This window comes from Triturus cristatus, chromosome 9 (genome assembly GCF_964204655.1).
Source record: "Triturus cristatus chromosome 9, aTriCri1.1, whole genome shotgun sequence".
Classification (NCBI taxonomy): Eukaryota; Metazoa; Chordata; class Amphibia; order Caudata; family Salamandridae; genus Triturus; species Triturus cristatus.
Genome location: NC_140592.1, coordinates 193,417,858 through 193,437,378, shown reverse-complemented (window position 1 = coordinate 193,437,378; position 19,521 = coordinate 193,417,858).

Below are 19,521 nucleotides of genomic sequence, written 5' to 3'. Positions count from 1 at the left end.
AAAGGTATGACAGAATGATTTTTTGATGGGATGTACTCCATGTTGTCCATGAAATCTGTGTACTTTTCCGATATGTATCCATGACATCCTCAGCTGCAATTTCAGTGTGTGATGTTGGCTACATGTTGTGGGACAGATTTTAGTTGCTACTTCGCATCTTTAGCATACGCTGTTGCACATAGGTTGTGCTTACATTTGGGGACACGGAAAGATTCCCTGACTTGGACAATCTCCACTGGACAGGCATGTTTGTGCATCCATGTTACACAAGTCATCTGTGTCATCAGTCCAACTTGGTCTACATGTGTATTGCATATGTGCAGATGACTGAGGGAGGACTCCCGTACACAAGCTTCTGTGACCATTGCTTTTCTTGAGTTGTAATAGTTGGATCACTGGGCAAGTGTTGTGCTGGCATGACAGGAGCCTGCATAGACAAAATTTGGCACAGCTGACCTTCCCCAGGAGTGCAGTCCCCTCATGGCATTGTGTCATTCCATGACATTGCCCGGGCACATGGTGTGTGTTGTGTGAGCATGTCTGTGTGAGTTCACTTCCCTTTTTTGGACGTAGCCTGTGTTCCAGACAGATGTGCCTGTTTTGTGGACTTGCTGACTTGGCCTGTGTTCATCTAACTTCTTTGCCCTGCCTTTTCTGGGATGTAGGTGCATGACAAACTTCTGGTAATTAGGCTGTCATCCCTGGCTATTTCAGTAGTAAATTCCAGGGATGTTGTCCAACGCACGTGGGACACATTCTGGATTACCATTGGCACTTATGTGTTACCAACATCATGTTGTTTTCCCTATGTGGTATCTGTCATTGACAAGCTCACTTGTGTGTTTGTGACTACTCACTATCATCAGGGTCATTGCTGCTATGTTGGAAGGTGTCGACATTTGTGCGTTGTGGCTCTCCTTTGGTTCAACATTGATGTAGGTGTCTAGCAGGGTTCCGAATGAATTGTGTAGTTTTCACGTAATGCCGATGTGCCGCATGCTGTGCAGTGTGTCACAGGTGTTATTGTCAGCCCATGTGTGTGGATTTGTGGCTACCTTTGATACCCTCACCACCCCAGGGATTGTCATGTGTGCATGAGCAATATCACCAGTCCCTGTGTGCCTAGCTGATGCACATTGTTGCAGATCAAGGTGTGTGGTGTTGATGTTGGCAAAATGGGAGTTGTTTCATCTCTAGGCCCATAACTACTTTTTGCACATTGTTTAAAAGCCATGGCCAGTGATTTGTGTTTATTGAGGTGTGATGTGAGTTTGTGGTCCTGGACACATGACCCAGGACACACATCTGATTGTGCTACGCAGTATGGGGAAAAGCTAGCTTTATCATCAGAGTGGGATTGGCATACAGGCTAATGTCACCACAAATTAGGGTACTAGAGGGTAGTGCTGTGTTGGGACTGTCTCTTGCTGAGTTGGTTGCTGTTCCACCCACCTTGTGTCACATGAATCCTTTGTGATGCCGCTTACCTGACAATGCCTGCTTGCCCCCCAAAGGTGTGCCCAGTCAAAGACTTACTTTTATATGGTACTGTGAACACATGTGTGTCATTGTAGTTCAGCCTACTATCATGCGTTGTGCACTAGCCTGGGGACACTGTGACACACACGCGTGTTGTGTATGATATGCTGTGTGTGGCTGCCTGTCTGTGTTTGTGCATCTGTGCCTCTGCATTGGTGAGGCTTCAGCGTTCCATTGGGGGGGATGTTGTTTGTGTTATGTCCCTATTGTCCAAGCGTCTTGTAGGTCATCAGCCTGCACATTGATCATGTTTGGTATGTCCCATTGCTGGCATGGTATGTGACTTTGTCACCTAACATTGACAGTCTCCACAGGATTCCGCAGTTTGTTTGTCGGTTTGTAGAGATGTGTGTATGCATTATGATGCTCACTTTTCACACAGTCTAATTGTACACTGTTGGCATTGTCAGAGGTCATGGCAAATGCTTGTCTGCACATGGCAGAGGGAGTTCTTGTGATACACAGCATTCTTTGCCTCTCATATCTATGTTTGTAAGTGACACAATCACCACATTGCCACTACATTGGTTGTGGTGTTGGGTGCAGTAGTCACAAATGCTGGTCTGGTGATGCTGCTCTTGTTATGTCCACATTTACCTTTTGGTCACTGTAGTGATGGGGGTTTTGTACCCTATTACCACAATGATCTGACAATGCTGGTTTTTTAGACCCCATACTCACCTTTTGCTGACTTTAGTGATGTAGGGTTTAGACCCCATTGCCACAATGATCCTAGAAATCGTGTTTTTGGAACCCCACAACAACATTTTGGGCAGACATGTGATGTGAGTCACATTGTATGTTCACTGTCGGGATCTGGGTTGTGGCCATTTTGCACACACAAACATATGAACTTGCCAAGATGTTAGGGGGATGGTTTGCTTGGTCAACCTATGAGTGGGGAGGGTAGTGGTGCAGGGCATACAGCCCCCTATGAGTTGTCGGTAGTGGTGTAGGGCACAAAGCCCCCATGAGTGAGGAGGGTAGTGGTGCAGGGCATACAGCCCCCTATGAGTGGGGAGGGGAGTGGTGCAGGACATACAAACCCCTATGAGTGGGGAGGGTAATGGTGCAGGGCATACAGCCCCCTATGAGTAGGGAGGGGAGTGGTGCAGGACATACAGCCCCCTATGAGTTGTGGGTAGTGGCGCAGGACATACAACCCCCTATGAGTGGGGAGGGGAGTGGTGCAGGGCATACAGCCCCCTATGGGTGGGGAGGGGAGTGGTGTAGGACATACAGCCCCCTATGAGTTGGGAGGGGAGTGGTGCAGGGCATACAGCCCCGATGCGTTGTGGGTAATGGTGCAGGGCATACAGCCCCGTATGAGTTGTAGGTAGTGGTGCAGGACATACAGCCCCCTATGAGTGGGGAGGGGAGTGGTGCAGGACATACAGCCTCCTGTGAGTAGGGAGGGGAGTGGTGCAGGGCATGCAGCCCCTTATGAGCTGTGGGTAGTGGTGCAGGACATACAGCCCCCTATGAGTAGGGAGGGGAGTGGTGCAGGACATACAGCCCCTATGAGTTGTGGGTAGGGTTGCAGGACATACAGCCCCCTATGAGTGGGGAGGGGAGTGGTGCAGGACATACAGCCCCCTATGAGTGGGGAGGGGAGTGGTGCAGGATATACAGCCCCCTATGAGTGGGGAGTGGAGTGGTGCAGGGCATTCATCCCCCTATGAGTTGTGGGTAGTGGTGCAGGACATACAGCCCCCTATGAGTGGGAAGGGGAGTGGTCCAGGACATACAGCCCCATATGCATGGTGAGGAGAGTGGTGCAGGTCACACAGCCCCCTACGAGTGGAGAGGGGAGTGGTGCAGGGCATACAGCCCCCTATGAGTTGTGGGTAGTGGTGCAGGACATACAGCCGACTATGAGTGGGGAGGGAAGTGGTGCAGGACATACAGCCCTCTATGAGTTGTGGGTAGTGGTGCAAGACATACAGCCCCCTATGAGTGGGGAGGGGAGTGGTGCAGAACATACAGCCCCCTATGAGTAGGACATACAGCCCCCTATGAGTGGGGAGGGGAGTGGTGCAGGGCACACAGCCCCCATGAGTTGTGGGTACTGGTGCTTGACATACAGCCCCCTATGAGTAGGAAGGGGAGTGGTTCAGGGCATACAGCCCCCTATGAGTTGTGGGTAGTGGTGCAGGACATATAGCCCCCTATGAGTTGTGGGCAGTGGTGCAGGACATACAGCCCCCTATGAGTGGTGAGGGGAGTGGTGCAGGGCACACAGCCCCCATGAGTTGTGGGTAGTGGTGCAGGACATACAGCCCCCTATGAGTGGGGAGGGGAGTGGTGCAGGACATGCAGCCCCGTATGAGTGGGGAGGGTAGTGGTGCAGGGCATACAGCCCCCTATGAGTTGTGGGTAGTGGTGCAGGACATACAGCCACCTATGAGTAGGGAGGGTAGTGGTGCAGGGCATACAGCCCCCTATGAGTTGTGGGTAATGGTGTAGGACATCCAGCCCCCTATGAGTGGATAGGGGAGTGGTGCAGGACATACAGCCCCCTATGAGTGGGGAGGGGAGTGGTGCAGGGCATACAGCCCCCTATGAGTTGTGGGTAGTGGTGCAGGACATACAGCCCCCTATGAGGGGGGAGGGGAGTGGTGAGGGTACACAGCCCCCTATTAGTTGTGGGTAGTGGTGCAGGACGTTAAGCCCCCTATGAGTGTGGAGGGGAGTGGTGCAGGACATACAACCCCCTATGAGTGGGAAGGGGAGTGGTGCAGGACATACTGCCCACTATGAGTTGTGGGTAGTGGTGCAGGACATACAGCCCCCTATGAGTGGGGAGGGGAGTGGTGCAGGACATACAGCCCCCTATGATTGGGGAGGGGAGCGGTGATGGACACCCCCCCAAGGTGTGGTGACTGCTGGTAGTAGGGACCATGCTACCCCTGTGGTTTTGTTGTTGCTGGTGGAAGCGATTCAACCCCCCATGTGTGTGTAGCATTTCGCGTGTTCGTGACGTTTATTTGTGGGGTGTCTGACAGACCGTCTGCATAGTGCGCATCTGTTCTTGATCCGGTCATAGATGTACAGTACTGGGATGACCTGCGTAATGGCATTCACCGTTGGTTCGTCTCATACTTGCTGCACCTTGCTCCGTCTCGTACACGTTCAGAATTGATTTGTCTCGTTGCCGTGGATCGTGTTGTCGTGCGAATCAGACCTGATATGCAGCTCTCCCGGATGCTGTGACGTGCTGCTAGTGGCGACCTGTCCGGCGCGTAGGAATTGTGCATCGTACTTGTCAGGCTGGAAACTGCTGTGGGAACTGCTTCCGGACGACTCGAATCGGCATTCGGAGGTACGGCACGTACTGGAAATGCTGCTGGAATCGCAGCCTACGTGTCGGACGGAATGTGTCAGCTATGCGCATCGTACTTCATCGCCCGGACAGACGGCCTCCCGGGACGAGCTGGTTGCAAGGTAAGGCTACGGACAGCTCTTGGAGGGCTGTCCAACCCGCATCGGAATCGACCCCTGAGTGTATTGACCTCATCTCTCAATGACTCAATTAATTCTTTCAACACCTGGATTTCTCAGGCAGGGATTATACATGTCTCTTCAGAATCCGCTCCAACTTCCCCTAACCCCAGGTTCCTCAGTTGCAAGGACCATTGAGTCACTCGATGTGTACAGTCAGTATTAGGATAGAAGCATTGCAGGGTGGAGTAATGATTGCACCGAACTCCACGTCAGAGGCCCCTGTAACTGGAACCGTAATTTGTCGTTTAATATGTTTTTTAAACATCAGTGGTATTTGCTTGGCCTGTCTTTTTGCTAGGGGCGGTTCAGGGGAGGTGCTTGTCATGATTCCAGTGGCATTCACAGAGCTAGTGAGGCTACCTCACAGAGAGTGGGGGCAAAGTCGTGACATTCATTTAAAATGGACTCTATCATGTCCATTGTCTCATGGCAGACAGCACTAGAGGGCCTTTTGTTATGGGAGACCGAACACATGGCTTTTCTTTTGCCTATCTCTTAGGGTGGCCTCAGTAATTTCTAGTCTAACCAAAGAACACCAAGGAGGCTGTTTTAAGATAAAACCCTTCCACCCGCTAATTTCACGAGAAAGGAGCAATCTTGTCCCAGTGTCAATTATAGAATGATCACAGGGGGGGTTTAAAAACACATAGCCACAGTACTGTCTATAGAATGTCAAAATAGGTTGGCTTCAGTACCTTCAAACCAAGTCAATCCAAGCAAAAAGGATCTTGTCTGGGGCGCGTAGACAGTTTGCAGAAACAGCAAGTACAGTCAAGGGAGGTGGCCTCCGGCCACCTCCTCCCGGCACTGATGGGTACAGCGGAAAGCCCCAATGTGCCTTATGCCCCTCCAATCACGGGAAAGGCTCGTCGGCGCCTCCTGGCATGTTGTTTTCTGGGGGCTGTAGTCCCCCGGGGACAGTGGGAGGCGGGCGGTAAGGCTGTGAGGGCTCACGTGTAGCGAGAGCCCCGTGGTACTTTATGCACCTCCGGGCATGGGAAAGGCTCCTCAGCGCCTCCTGGCGCATTGTTCTCTGGATGCTGTAGTCCCCCGGGACCAGTGGCAGTCTGGCGGTAAGGCTGTGAGGGCTCCTTCTAATAACTACATCTACACACACTCCCATGCCTAAACCCTAAAGAAAAGCTTAAAAAAGGTCTTACCTTGTACGTCAAACGGCAGCAGGCAACCGAGACCGACACAGACAAAATCCACCTCAAAATGGCAGTAATAGTCGACAAAATCCAGGTAGCAGTAACACAAAAATGGCTGCCACATAAACTATCTTTCAATAGAAATCAATAAAAACATAACAAAAAGTTAAGTAAAAGTGTTAAAAAAGTATGTAAAAGTTATAAAAATGTAAAATAATTCATTAACAAAATATAAATGTATATGTGAATTATAAATTAAATAGTACTATAAAATATATCTTAGAATTATACAGTATGACTTGTTGTACACTAAAAATGTATAATAACATGTAAAATTACAAGATACTATGTTTAAAACTATACGTGTAAGAAATAATAATGTACCATTTTTTGAAAATGTTTAAACATGTAAATATGTGAAAAGTGTTTAAAATACAGTAGATGTAATACTCTACAAAAAGTTTTTAAAATGGTATATCACTATAACAATAGAATATTTTATATTTTCTTTTATTTAAAAGATGTATGTATGTAAAAAGAAATATAAAAAATAAACATTAAGAAAATAAATAAAAAATATGCTAAAACCTTAACATATTTTGTTTACAATTTTTCAAAGTATACACAATACACAAGACTGAAACTGACACACCTTTTTTTGGAGTGTGGTAGATGGTAAACGGATTTGGGGCCAGATGTACGACCATTTCATTTAGCGCCTCGCAATTTGAGACACATTGCGAGTCACAAATTGCGAGGCGCTAAATGAAATGTACAACAGAGTGTTTAACACTGCGATTTCCATGGAGTCGCAAATTAATATTAATGAGCCTCTCGCAATTTGCGAGCTCATTGGGAATGCCAGGCCTCCCAGGGATGGTGGCCTGCTGGGCTCAGCAAACCATCGTGTCTGGGACTGCTTTTAAATAAAGCAGTTTTTTTTTTTTAAATGCAGCCGTTTTCCTTAAAGGATGCATTTAAAAAGAAAATGAAACATTTTCGTTTAATTTTTTAAGGGCAGGCAGTGGTCCCTGGGACCACTGCCTGCTCATAAAAAAAAAAATGTGCATGTATTTGCAAAGGGGAAGGGGTCCCATGGGGACCCGTTCCCATTTGCTAATGCATTACCACCTACTTGAGGTAGGTGGTAATTACGAGTGTTTTGCGACCGCAAAAAATGTGTACATGGTTTTAAAACTCGCTATTTGGAAGGGTACGCCCCTCCCAAATAGCGAGTCGCAAAACCTATTTAGCAAGTCGCAAAAAAATTGCAACTCGCGAAATAGGCTATGTACATGGCCCAATAGGTTTATGCATGCACAAACGGTTCGCAAACCCGTTTGCGCATGCAAAAATAGGTAGTACATCTGGCCCTTGATTTGCTATTCCCTCTCCATACTAAGCCATTTTGGTAAAGGTTACGGACACTAAAGTGACTGGATTTACTATTTCTACTTCAATGTAAACCACTTTAGGGAAGGTGTTTTATACTACAAAAGTTACGTTTACTATTCCCACTCCAATCTGTAGCATTTTGGGCAGGGTGTTTAACACTAAAGTGGCTAAATGTACCATTCCCACTCTAATCCAAACCATTTTAAGGAAGGTTTTGGATACTAATGGGGTTAGATCTACTATTCCCACTCAAATCTAGACCATGTTTGGGAAGTTGTTGGATACTGAGGGGGAATGGATTTACAATACACTCTCAATGTACACCATTTTGGAGAAGGCGTTGAAAAATAATGGGGTTGGATTTACTATTACAATCCAATCTAAACAACTTTGGGGAATTGTTGGATACAAGTAACATTTACTATACCCATTCCAAACTAAAACATTGTGGGTTACATTTACTATTTACACTCCAATCTAAGCCATTTTAGAGAAGATGTTGGACCCTAAGAGCCACATGTACAAAGGTACGGCCGACCAGACTTTAAAGGCGCTTCGAAGAGTGTTTAAAAAGGACTCTTTTAAAGTAATTAAACTCAAGTTGCCTCCAGAGACATCCCCAGGTATCTTTACCAATTAATATTTCAACAGGGGTGGGGAAATAATCCCTACTAGACCTTTGGACTTTCTTGCAATAGGGCCAAGCAATTTTGATCCCCTGCTACAAACACTCTAGATTCTGGTCTATTATATAAAGCCTTAACTGCCAGTATGAATCCAGACCAAATATCTTCTCTCTGCAATACTTCCCATTACGTATTGCCAGGAGACCCTGTTGAAGACTTATTTTGCATCCAGCAGCCACCAGTATCCACGTGAGCTGCATTGAGAATGGTGATTACCCTTCTGGTATGATTCATTAATCAAGATAATTGGTCGGTAAGAGCCAGGCTTATTTTTCCTGGGAAACTTGATTATTTTCACGAGTGACCAAGAACTCGGTGGACGGATTCCATTATACGTGTGTGAAAACAAGTTAATAAGACAATCTTTAAGCTCTGAAGAGAATACTTTATAGAACTTGGTGGCTATGCAATCTGTACATGCAGCGTTCCCACCGGGGAGGCTTCCCAATGCAAGCAAAATTCTCCCCACAAGCGAGGCCCCCCCCAATACCTCTTGTTCTTCTTTGCTATGGGACGGAATCCAGATAGTGATGTAAATTCTCCTCCCTTCCTTTAGTGATCTCTGTGTATTGCTTTTGATAATATATCTTAAATGCCATCCTAATAATTGCATGGTCGGAAACCATCCCTGCCTAGGAGCTCCTATTTCCCGCACTCCAGTTATCCCTCTTCTATCTAGTTCTAGTAGCCAGATAATGTCCTATCTGCTCGCTACATTCATAAACTTTCTCCCTTCATACCAAAAATGTATCAGCTGCTTTTCGTACTGCGACTTCATTAATTTTTGCTTTAGCTATAGCTACCCCCATTTGAGCCTAAGCCACCATATCTCTATGTACTGTGGCTGAAATTAAATTCCTTTCTTCCGCCGCCAATGCTGTATAAAGATCCTGCATTTGATGTTTCTCTATCTTTCCTCGATTCAACGTAAACTGCAAGCTCCCCGTATCCCTGCTTTCAATTCAAATTTTGTTTGATTACTAAAAATCATAACAAAATGTTAAAACCATATAGCTCATGTGTATACAGACAAAGTTTTAAAAAAAGAGGACCCGAGTTAATACAAAAGCAGTTCAGTAATCTTGCTGTAAAATGGGTTGTGGTTAAAAGATGTCCAAATATTAAGGTTGTTTGCCTCTGTAGTTTGTGGTCTTGGGAAACAACAAAGTCATAGCGTAGTTTTAAGAAAGTCTAAAAAGAAGACGAATGAACGTGACAATTAGTTTTAAAAACTGGAGACAGTGTTCAAGTGGGCCACGCTGGTTGAGCCGGAGGCCACTAAAATTTTATTGCGAAGAGGTGGCGCGACTAACCGGCAGTAGATTTGCTACCTTATCTTTCCCCAGTGAATTAGCTGCTCTGATGACGAATTTGATGAACCGAATGTTCAGCTTTGTATTTTCTGGGTTCATAGCAGCTATTATGGCCTGACGACATGTGCGGGTGCTTAGTTTGTTCCACTCCTCCCGCAATCAAATCCTTCTGTCGTTGAGCAGAGTGGGGCATGTGCAGACTATATGCTCCATGCTTTCTGAGTGGTAGCCGCACTCCCTGCATTCGATACTGACACTGGGGGGCCGCCATTGTGGCAAATGCTTTAAAAAAGGCCACTCGCCCAACCTTAGGGCCATGAACTTAACCTTCCAAAAAAGTGAGTATGTACTTGATAGGTAGGATGACTGAACCCCCGGTTTGAGGTGGGAGATAACAGCCCAGACGTGTTTCATTCTAGATAGTTTTGCCCTGTTGGAATGAAAAGATCAGAGCCGGACACTTCACTTGATTACTATCTTCAATGTGATGGGTTTGTTCCCCAATAGTCCGTAACTTCGAGTAGCTGTAGGGAGTGGGCCAAGTAGTGCCGATATTTTTGACGAATGTCTGACAGAATATCGACCGACAGAAAATTGACCTACAAAAATATCAACACAAAAATATCGATGTCAAAAATATTGAAGTCCTATCTAAATATTGGTAAGTACAGAAATATCGGAAAAAAAATACTGTTGTCAAAAATATCGATGTTAAAAATATCGTTTTTTAAAATGTTTTAATAATAATGTAAAATTACGTAAATAATACATATAATTAAAAAAAATATAGTTACAAATATTAAAACATGTTTAAAAATAATAACTAATACATATAGGTGCCGATTACGATCCTGTAAAAAAATTCCCCATACGACTCGTATCCGGTCTTTTTACCGTACGAATCGTACAAGTGCCGTACAAACTGCCAAGTACGATTCGCATGGGAAAAACTCCATACGAGTCGCATTGGGAATAATTCCCCCACATCCTCGGGTCGGAAAATGTGTCCGACACCTCCCCGGACGATTTACCGTACAAACGTGAAAAGTGAAGTCCGACCGCGCAAGTACGATCCATCCCGTGCGTCCGATGTCACAACCATATGGAAAAAACACCGTCCGCACCGAACTCCCATTGCAACCATGGAGACATGTGCCCACATACGCGCCGTACCCCCCCAGCCCCCTGTGAGTACGCGCCGTACCCCCCCAGCCCCCGTGAGTACGCGCCGTACCCCCCCAGCCCCCGTGAGTACGCGCCGTACCCCCCCAGCCCCCGTGAGTATGCGCCATACCCCCCCAGCCCCCGTGAGTACGCACCGAACCCCCGTGTATGTACACCCCTGTACGTGTCGAACCCCCCCGTGTATGTACACCCCTGTACGTTCGAGTCGCAGCCCCACCCGTGTATGTACACCCCTGTACGTGTCGAACCCCCCGTGTATGTACACCCCTGTACGTTCGAGTCGTACCCCCACCCGTGTATGTACACCCCTGTACATTCAAGTCGTACCCCCACCCGTGTATGTACACCCCTGTACGTGTCGAACCCCCCGTGTATGTACACCCCTGTACGTTCGAGTCGTACCCCCACCCGTGTATGTACACCCCTGTACGTGTCGAACCCCCGTGTATGTACACCCCTGTACGTTCGAGTCATACCCCCACCCGTGTATGTACGTTGCGTACTACGACTCGAACGTACGGGGGTGTACATACACGGGGGGTTCGACACGTACAGGGGTGTACATACACGGGTGGGGGTACGACTCGAACGTACAGGGGTGTACAGACACGGGGGTTCGAATGTACAGGGGTGTACATACACGGGGGTTCGACACATACAGGGGTGTACATACACGGGGGTTCGGCGCGTACTCACGGGGGCTGGGGGGGTACGGCCCGTACTCACGGGGGCTGGGGGGGTATGGCGCGTACTCACGGGGGCTGGGGGGGTACAGCGCGTACTCACGGGGGCTGGGGGGGTACGGCGCGTACTCATGGGGGCTGGGGGGGTACGGCGCGTACTCATGGGGGCTGGGGGGGGTACGGCGCGTACCGGGCCCCCTATTCTGGTCGTTTTGTGGCGTACTTCGCTTTTCCGGCACTTTTTGGGTGCCGTAAAAATGTTGCCGTCCTGACTGCTGTCGGTTCGAATCGTACTTCCTGGGTCGTGAAACGCTGCCTGACAGCGTCCCGACGTCACGTCAGGGCATTCCCGGATCACATTCGTATGTATATTTTCGTCGGACGGTGTTTTTTACGATTCGTACGGAAATGGTGTTTCCGTGCGAATCGTACTTCCATGTTTGTAAAGTTTTACAACCGGGTACGAGTCGGACGGAGAAAACGCTCCGACTGACGGTTCGTACCCGGTTTTTCCAGGATCGTAATCGGCACCATAATGTTAAAATAAATTAAACATATACATATAAATATTATATATGCCTACTCCACATAGTGCAACAGTAGGGAAAGCGTTGGATAGCGTGGGGGTAAAATTTACTATTCCCACTCGAAAGAGTGCAACAGTAGGTAAAGCATTGGATAGCGTAGGGGTAAAAATTACTATTCCCACTCCACTGAGTGCAACAGTAGGGAAAACGTTGGATGGCTTGGGGGTAAAAATTACTATTCCCACTCCAGAGAGTGCAACAGTAGGGAAAGTGTTGGGTAGCGTAGGTGTTAAAAATAACATACTTCTCAATCAAATAATTATTGTAATTAAATAATGTTTTATTAATAAATTAACAATAAATAAAATAAAAACTACAAATAAATCATAATTCATAATTATTTTAATAATATTGAATACTTCACACCCTATTCCCCAATAATCACACAACACACCCCACATAACATTTCACACAGTTCATTTAATTTTCAATTAATCATTTAATACAAATTATTTAGCAATTAATAATTATTTAACAAAACATTAATTATCAATACCAATAAAGTATATTTAATAAAAATCAATAACCATTTAATAATTAATTAACAAAAACATTAATTATCAATACCCATTTTTTAAATAATTAGTTTATTTCAATTAAATTACTTCCCACCCTATTCCTCTATAAACTCACAACCCACTCCAATAATAAATGTATACAATTAATATAATTAACAATTAATAAAAATGAATTACCAATTAATAATTAATTAACAAAAAAATACTTATTAATACCAATAATTAAAAAACACATTACTTAATTAAAATTAAATTACTTCCCACCCTATTACCCTATAAACCCACAACCCTCTACAGATCTAAAACACAAAAATAATTAATAATTCCTAAAAATTATTATTTAATTTACTATAATTAAATTACTTCCTACCCTATTCCCCTATAAACCCACAACCCGCTACGGTACTAAAACACATAATATCCTTTAAAAAAATTATTTATTTCTAAAAAATGTATATACATATTTAAAAAAACAGCACAATACTTAACAAAAAATATAGAACACATTCATATAAAATACATACTAAAATACATAACACTAATATAAATATCGATATTATTAACATCGATAATTTTACTATTGATATTACTAATTTCGATATTTGCAACATCGATGTTTCTTACCTTCAGTTCGATATTCTGGCAGTCAATATTTTTGATTTCGATATTCTGTCCCTATGATATTTTAAACTCGAGTTTAATGTACTTCGATATTAAAAAGTCGATATTTTGACTGTTCACCATTTTTGACTAGATGTGCTAGATGTGCTGGTCAATATTTCATTCCAGAGTTTGGCCTCCAAACTGGCATCCCAGAAGTTGCGCAGTCTGTTGCAGAGCTTAATAAACAAGCCAGCCTCAACGCCGTTATGATCTAGCAGGCCAAGTTCTAGTCTAACTTGTGCTGGGGATTAAGACCTAGGCTGACGCCATGCTCGTGTAAAGATTCTTGTGGTTGATTTGTTTAATAGGATGCTTGTTGCGCCCATCATAATCTCGTGTCCATATGATAGGGAGTTGGTGATCTTAGCCTTCATCACCTTGAGCAGTGGAGTTAGGCTTGGCCCAAGTAGATGTTTTGAAAGTTTTGCCAAGGGGACCTCAAGCGACAGTGCTTTAGCCTTAACGGCATCTTTTTGTTAAATAAAGGAACTTCTGGAGTCAAGAAAGATTCCCAGGTATATTGTAGTGTGGCAATGTGTTGATGCTTTTATTGTTGAAAAACCACCCACATTTCTGCTGCTTCCGTTTGCCGAAATGGATTATTTTTGTTTTTGACAGATTCAGTTCGAGAGCATTGTCGATTGTGTAGGGGAGTGGTTCGTCGAGGAGCCTCTGCAGGCCTACCTTTGTGTGGCTCAGTAACACAAGGTCGTAAGCGTATAAAAGATTGCTGATGCGGGTTCCATCTAATTGAGGCGGGTGGGAATTAACCTTGTCTAGTGTGGAGGATAGGTCCGATATGAACAGATTAAAAAGAAGGGGCGCTGGTTGTGCCTGAATTAGCCACGAAGCTGCTCTGATTGAAGGGGAGGCGCTGTGTTGTTTCAGCCCAGGTTGACAACTCTTCCAGTAAAATGCTGGCATAATATTTAAATTCAATGTCAAGGAGGGCAATCATTCTATAACTTTTCGGGTCATTTCTTTTACCGTTCTTGTAGATGGGATGTATGATAGCGACTTTACAGGAGTCTGGGATGTGGTGGTTGAGCCTACAATGTAAAAACAGGGGTGCGAGGAGACTTGACCACGACGTTACGTCTGACTTGAACAAGGCCTGCGGCAGTCCATTGGGGCCGGGGGCTCCGTCTGACCTGTCTTTCCTAATTATCTGAGAGATGGTGTTTCTAAAAACCACTGGTGTCGTCAGTGTCTCTGGTGTTGAATAATTTCGTGCCTCCGTTCTCTCAATTATTGTTTCACCCGTGGCATCTTCGACTGGGGAGATGGACCCGATGTTACCTGTGCAGCAGGCTTCAGTGAGTGCTGGCCAAGATTTGCATGTTGAATGGGGGCTCGGATGCTCTGTGTTGCCTGAATGTTCACTGAAGTGATTGGAAAGAAACTCAGTCCAGTCGTCAGAACTTATGTTTGCACTGCTGTGTCCTCCTAGTGGGCCTCTATTCACGAGTGACCAGAATAGCTTTGTGTTGGCCTTCTTACTGGCATAGACTAACTTCAACCAGAACTGGTCTGACACTGACTGTTTCTCTGTGCACGGATGCCTTGAAAGCTTTTGAGCTCGCTGATAGAGGTTAGATAGGATTGCATTTCCCGGGCTTTTTCTTGCCCGGCATAGGGCCGAGTTTCTTTGAGATTTTAGTTTTTTTGTTGCAGGTGAAATGCGAGGTTGTGGTGTGTCTTGCCAGGTGCTAGTTTTGGATGGGAATTCATTTATTAAACTGTTTACAAGCGCTTCCCAGCCATCGATGATGGGTGCGTCTTTTTCGTTTAGTATACGTAGAAAAGCACTGCATTTCTCCATAACAGGGGGATGACGCTGGATGTCCATTTCCTTCTCCTTAGGTTCTCTGAGTGACTGTCTGATAGCGTGTGAGCAATTGCCTGATGGTGAGGCATGTTGAGTGATAAAGTTATTATTTGGGGTCGATGGTCCTTGTGCTACAATGTAATGGCATTCGATTAAGGAGAGCATTTCACTGTTTCCTAATGTAAAGTCCAGAAATTAATGGGTTTGGCCGTTAGTTCTTGTCCAGGCCGGGGAAGTATCTGTGAATGAGCGAACGTTTATTACTACATAACCTTTTCTGCTGAATTGGAGGACTGCATATTCGTCCAATTTAGAAGGTCTGAGTCCTGATGGCAATGTTTGTATGGCGAGATGTGAGGGGACCGCTGGAAGGATGATCCGTAGGTCCTCGAACTGGTTGTGGAAGGGGTTTGTATTAAAATCTCCAGAGATTAAACAAGGTGTACTGCCGTATGTGCTTAAGATGTTGCATATTATTTCGGTCAGGCGTTCAGTTTGTTTTTTTTCCAGTGGTGCAAGGAGAAATGTAAACATTGAGGTGCCGATTCCGTAGCGTTAAAAATATTCCCCGTACGAATCGTATCCGGATTTTTTTCCGTACGAATCGTACAAGTCCCGTACAAACTGGCAAGTACAATTTGTATGTTAAAAACTCCATACGAATCGCATTGGGAAAATTCCCCGACACGTCCTCGGGTCGGAAAAAGTGTCTGACACGTCCCCGGACAGTTTTACGTACGAATCGGTAAACTGAAGTCCGAGCGCGCAAGTACGATCCGTCCCGTTCGTCCAAATGCACAACCGTATGGAAAAAACACCGTACGGAGCGAACTCCCATAGCAACCATGGAGACGTCCAAACATGTGCCTGCATACGCCCGAACACCCCCCCAGCCCACCCCCCCAAGTACGTGCCGTACCCCCAGCCCCCCCATGTACGCGCCGTACCCCCACCCCGCCCCTGTAGGCACAGAGCGTACCCCCACCCCGTAGGTACGGAGCGTACCCCCATCCCGTGTTGGTACGGAGCGTACCCCCACCCCCGTAGGTACGGAGCGTACCCCCACCCCACCCCGTAGGTACAGAGCATACCCCCCTAGGTACGGAGCGTACCCCCACCCCACCCCGTAAGTACAGAGCATACCCCACCCCCGTATGTACGGTGCGGACCCCCAGCGTGTAGCACTGGGGGTCCGCACCGTACCTACGGGGGTGGGGGTACGCTCCATACCTACGGGGTAGGGGTACGCACCGTCCATAGGGGGGTACGCACCGTCCATGGGGGGTGGGGGTACGCACCGTCCATACGGGGGGGCTGGGGGTACGGCACATACATACTGGGGGCTGGGTGTATGGCGCGTACATACAGGGGGCTGGGGGTACTGCGTGTACATATGGGGGCTGGGGGTATGTGCTGGGGAACGGTGCTTACATACGGGGGCTGGGGGTACGCACCGTCCATACAGAGGTGGGCGTACGCACCGTCCATACAGGGGTGGGGGTACACAACGTACCCCCAGCACCCCGTATGTACGCGCTGTACCCCCAACCCCCCGTATGTACGCGCCGTACCCTCGGTTCCCGTATGTACAGCATGTACCCCCAGGCCCCTACATTCTGCCCGTGCCTGTACGCACCCTACCCCAGCACCCTCACCCAGCATTGCGCATGTATGAGTCATACCAAGCCATAGCAAATGTGAGCACTGTACAACAACATGGCCGATGTACGCACCTTACAGACGCGAAAAACACACGTACTGAACCAGGACACTGCAAAACACCACAAGGAGAGTCAATTCGAATCGCACAACACCACAAAACAAGTCCAACAAGCCCAAATACATCCAATACACTGACCTGCAACAGCCAAACAGGTAAACAGAGGCCCAAAACACAACCACTCCTTATAACACACCCACCCAAAGTTCAAACACAGCCACACCCACAAATGGACCAATAAAAAGGGCACACACACACAAACCATGAGCCTTTACAACAGACCTACTGCTGCCAGACCCCACAGACAACCCACAGCACCATACTTGAACCTTGACTACACCTTACACTTGCACACCTTCACACAACCACCTTCACAAACACCCCCTCATCACATTCACACACACACCTTCACAACCACACACACCCCACAACCATCCACACCCACACCCCACACCATGCCCACAGACAAGAATCCAAAGTTCAAAACAGCGGAGCTGGAGATCCTTGTCAACGAAATCATCAGAGTCGAGCCACAGCTCTTTGGAACATTGGTCAGACAGACCAGCGTAGCAGCAAAATCAGCCATGTGGCAGAGGATCGTCGAGAGGGTGAATGCTGTTGCGCCCATCAGAAGGACCAGGCATGAATGCCAAGCCAGGTGGTATGATCTGCGGAGGACGGTCCGCCGCAAAATGACTGACGAATATAACCAGGGGAACATCACTGGAGGTGGCCCGCCCCGCAGACCGGTACACTATCATCCCTGGGAGGAGAAGGTGATGCGCACGCTGCCGCCGGTGGGAGTACATGGAGTAGAAGGAGTCGCCGAGCCTGGTGAGTACACAAACAACTCACCTCACATGGGGGGAACCGCATCAACAACCCAACTCCCAATAATGCACGCAACTACCCCAAAGCCATCACCGGACACAACCACACTCCAAAAATACGCACATGCCACTAGCGGCTCCATGCCCCATGCACCAAGCAAGGCCATGCCAAGTCACAGGCCACACAAAACACCAACACAAGACAGGATGTCCGCGATGCCGGGAGGGTGGGCCTCCAAAAAACATTGTGCAACTCAGAAGCAGACACCAATGCCCTCAGCCCATATGGCCTAGGGCAGAGCTATACAAACAGTGTGTCCCGACACTGTACTGTGTCGCCTGCAAATAGTGGCCGCGTCGCAGGATGACATGGGTATGAAGGCCCAATTTGCACATAACAGCAGCTAATGAAGAGGCATCACTGTGAAAGAGTGTCAGCACACACCGCCGCAGCACTCTGCCCAATGGGGGCCAGGAGATTCTAAAGAAAGCCACATGAACAAGCCAATGGCCTTTGAAAGACCTGCAAAGTGTGTGTGCCCAGGAAGCTGGGCTGAGGTGACAGAGGGTGACAGACAGATGGAGGGATAGGGAGAGAGAGGGAGGGAGACAGAGGGCGACAGAGGGAGACAGACAGAGGGAGGAGGGTGACAGAGGGAGGGAGAGAGGGAGACAGAGGGAGACAAAATCACCCTTGGGTGGTGTGGGCATGTCCGCTCATCAGCAGGTGGACTGTGTGCATGTTGACAAGGTCTGGCAGTGCCTGAAACACCCCTTTTACGTTTGGAAATCACTGGGCCATGTGTCAAACTGTGCACGAGTAGATCCTTGCTGCAGGCACAAACCTAACCTTACACCCAGTATTCCCACTCACTGTGTTTGTTAGAACCCAATCACAAATGCATAAGTTACCTACCTGCATTCTCCAATAGATATGAAAAAGCACCATTTGGCCACGTACAGTGCAACACGTAAGCCGGTTCTGTATCACTCGCTACGCACGCTCGCTACACTGCTCACTGCGTTCAAACATGATGCAACAACAAAGAGTGTGTCACACATAGGAAAAGTGTTGAAAGCTGTGGACAAGGGACATACCCATGCACCATGCACAATGCACAGGGACTTGCCAAGTACAGACAAGGTAGATGACACTTGGCCCTGCTGTAGACAGCACAAGGCAATCCTGTGACCACTGTACACTCAAACACCAACTCCACATGCCACCTACCTACCACAGGAACTCACATTCACTGTCATGCCAGCATGCACCATGAGGGGATAGACACATCACCTGGTAGACCCAATGACAAATCACACCACACCCAACAGCATGCCCGGTCACACACACCCCCCCCTTACACAAGCACACACCCCCGGGGCAGCCAACGCAAATTGGCACTCCCACAATGGATATGTGACACAACAAGACCAATCCATAGCCAAATAAGCATCCCAACACTCATTAGACAGGCCAAATAACCAGGAGTACATATCAATCTGTCCCCCGCAACATACCCATCCACAAGTGCACTGTGAGAGGAATGCTAGACATATCCAACTACCCAGAGGAACTGTGCCAACTTGAATATGTATGAAACATGGATTTCGCATGAAACACCATTAACATTGTCTCTCTCTCACACACAGGGCAACGTCGTCGATCTCCCCCAAACACTGGGGGGGAAGAGTCACAGGACCAGGCTCGGCGTGACGATGATCCCACCGGCACCGACGACTCTCACCACTCCGTGGATGACCCCGACCAACCTGGCCCCTCTGGTGCCCAAGCAGTGTCAGGTACAACTGTGCCATCCACCACCCCCATTCCTGCCACATCCCAGAATACTCACAGGAGCCCTGCTCGCACACAACAACGCAGCCAGTCTGACCAGGAGGGACAAGGTACTCCGGGCACC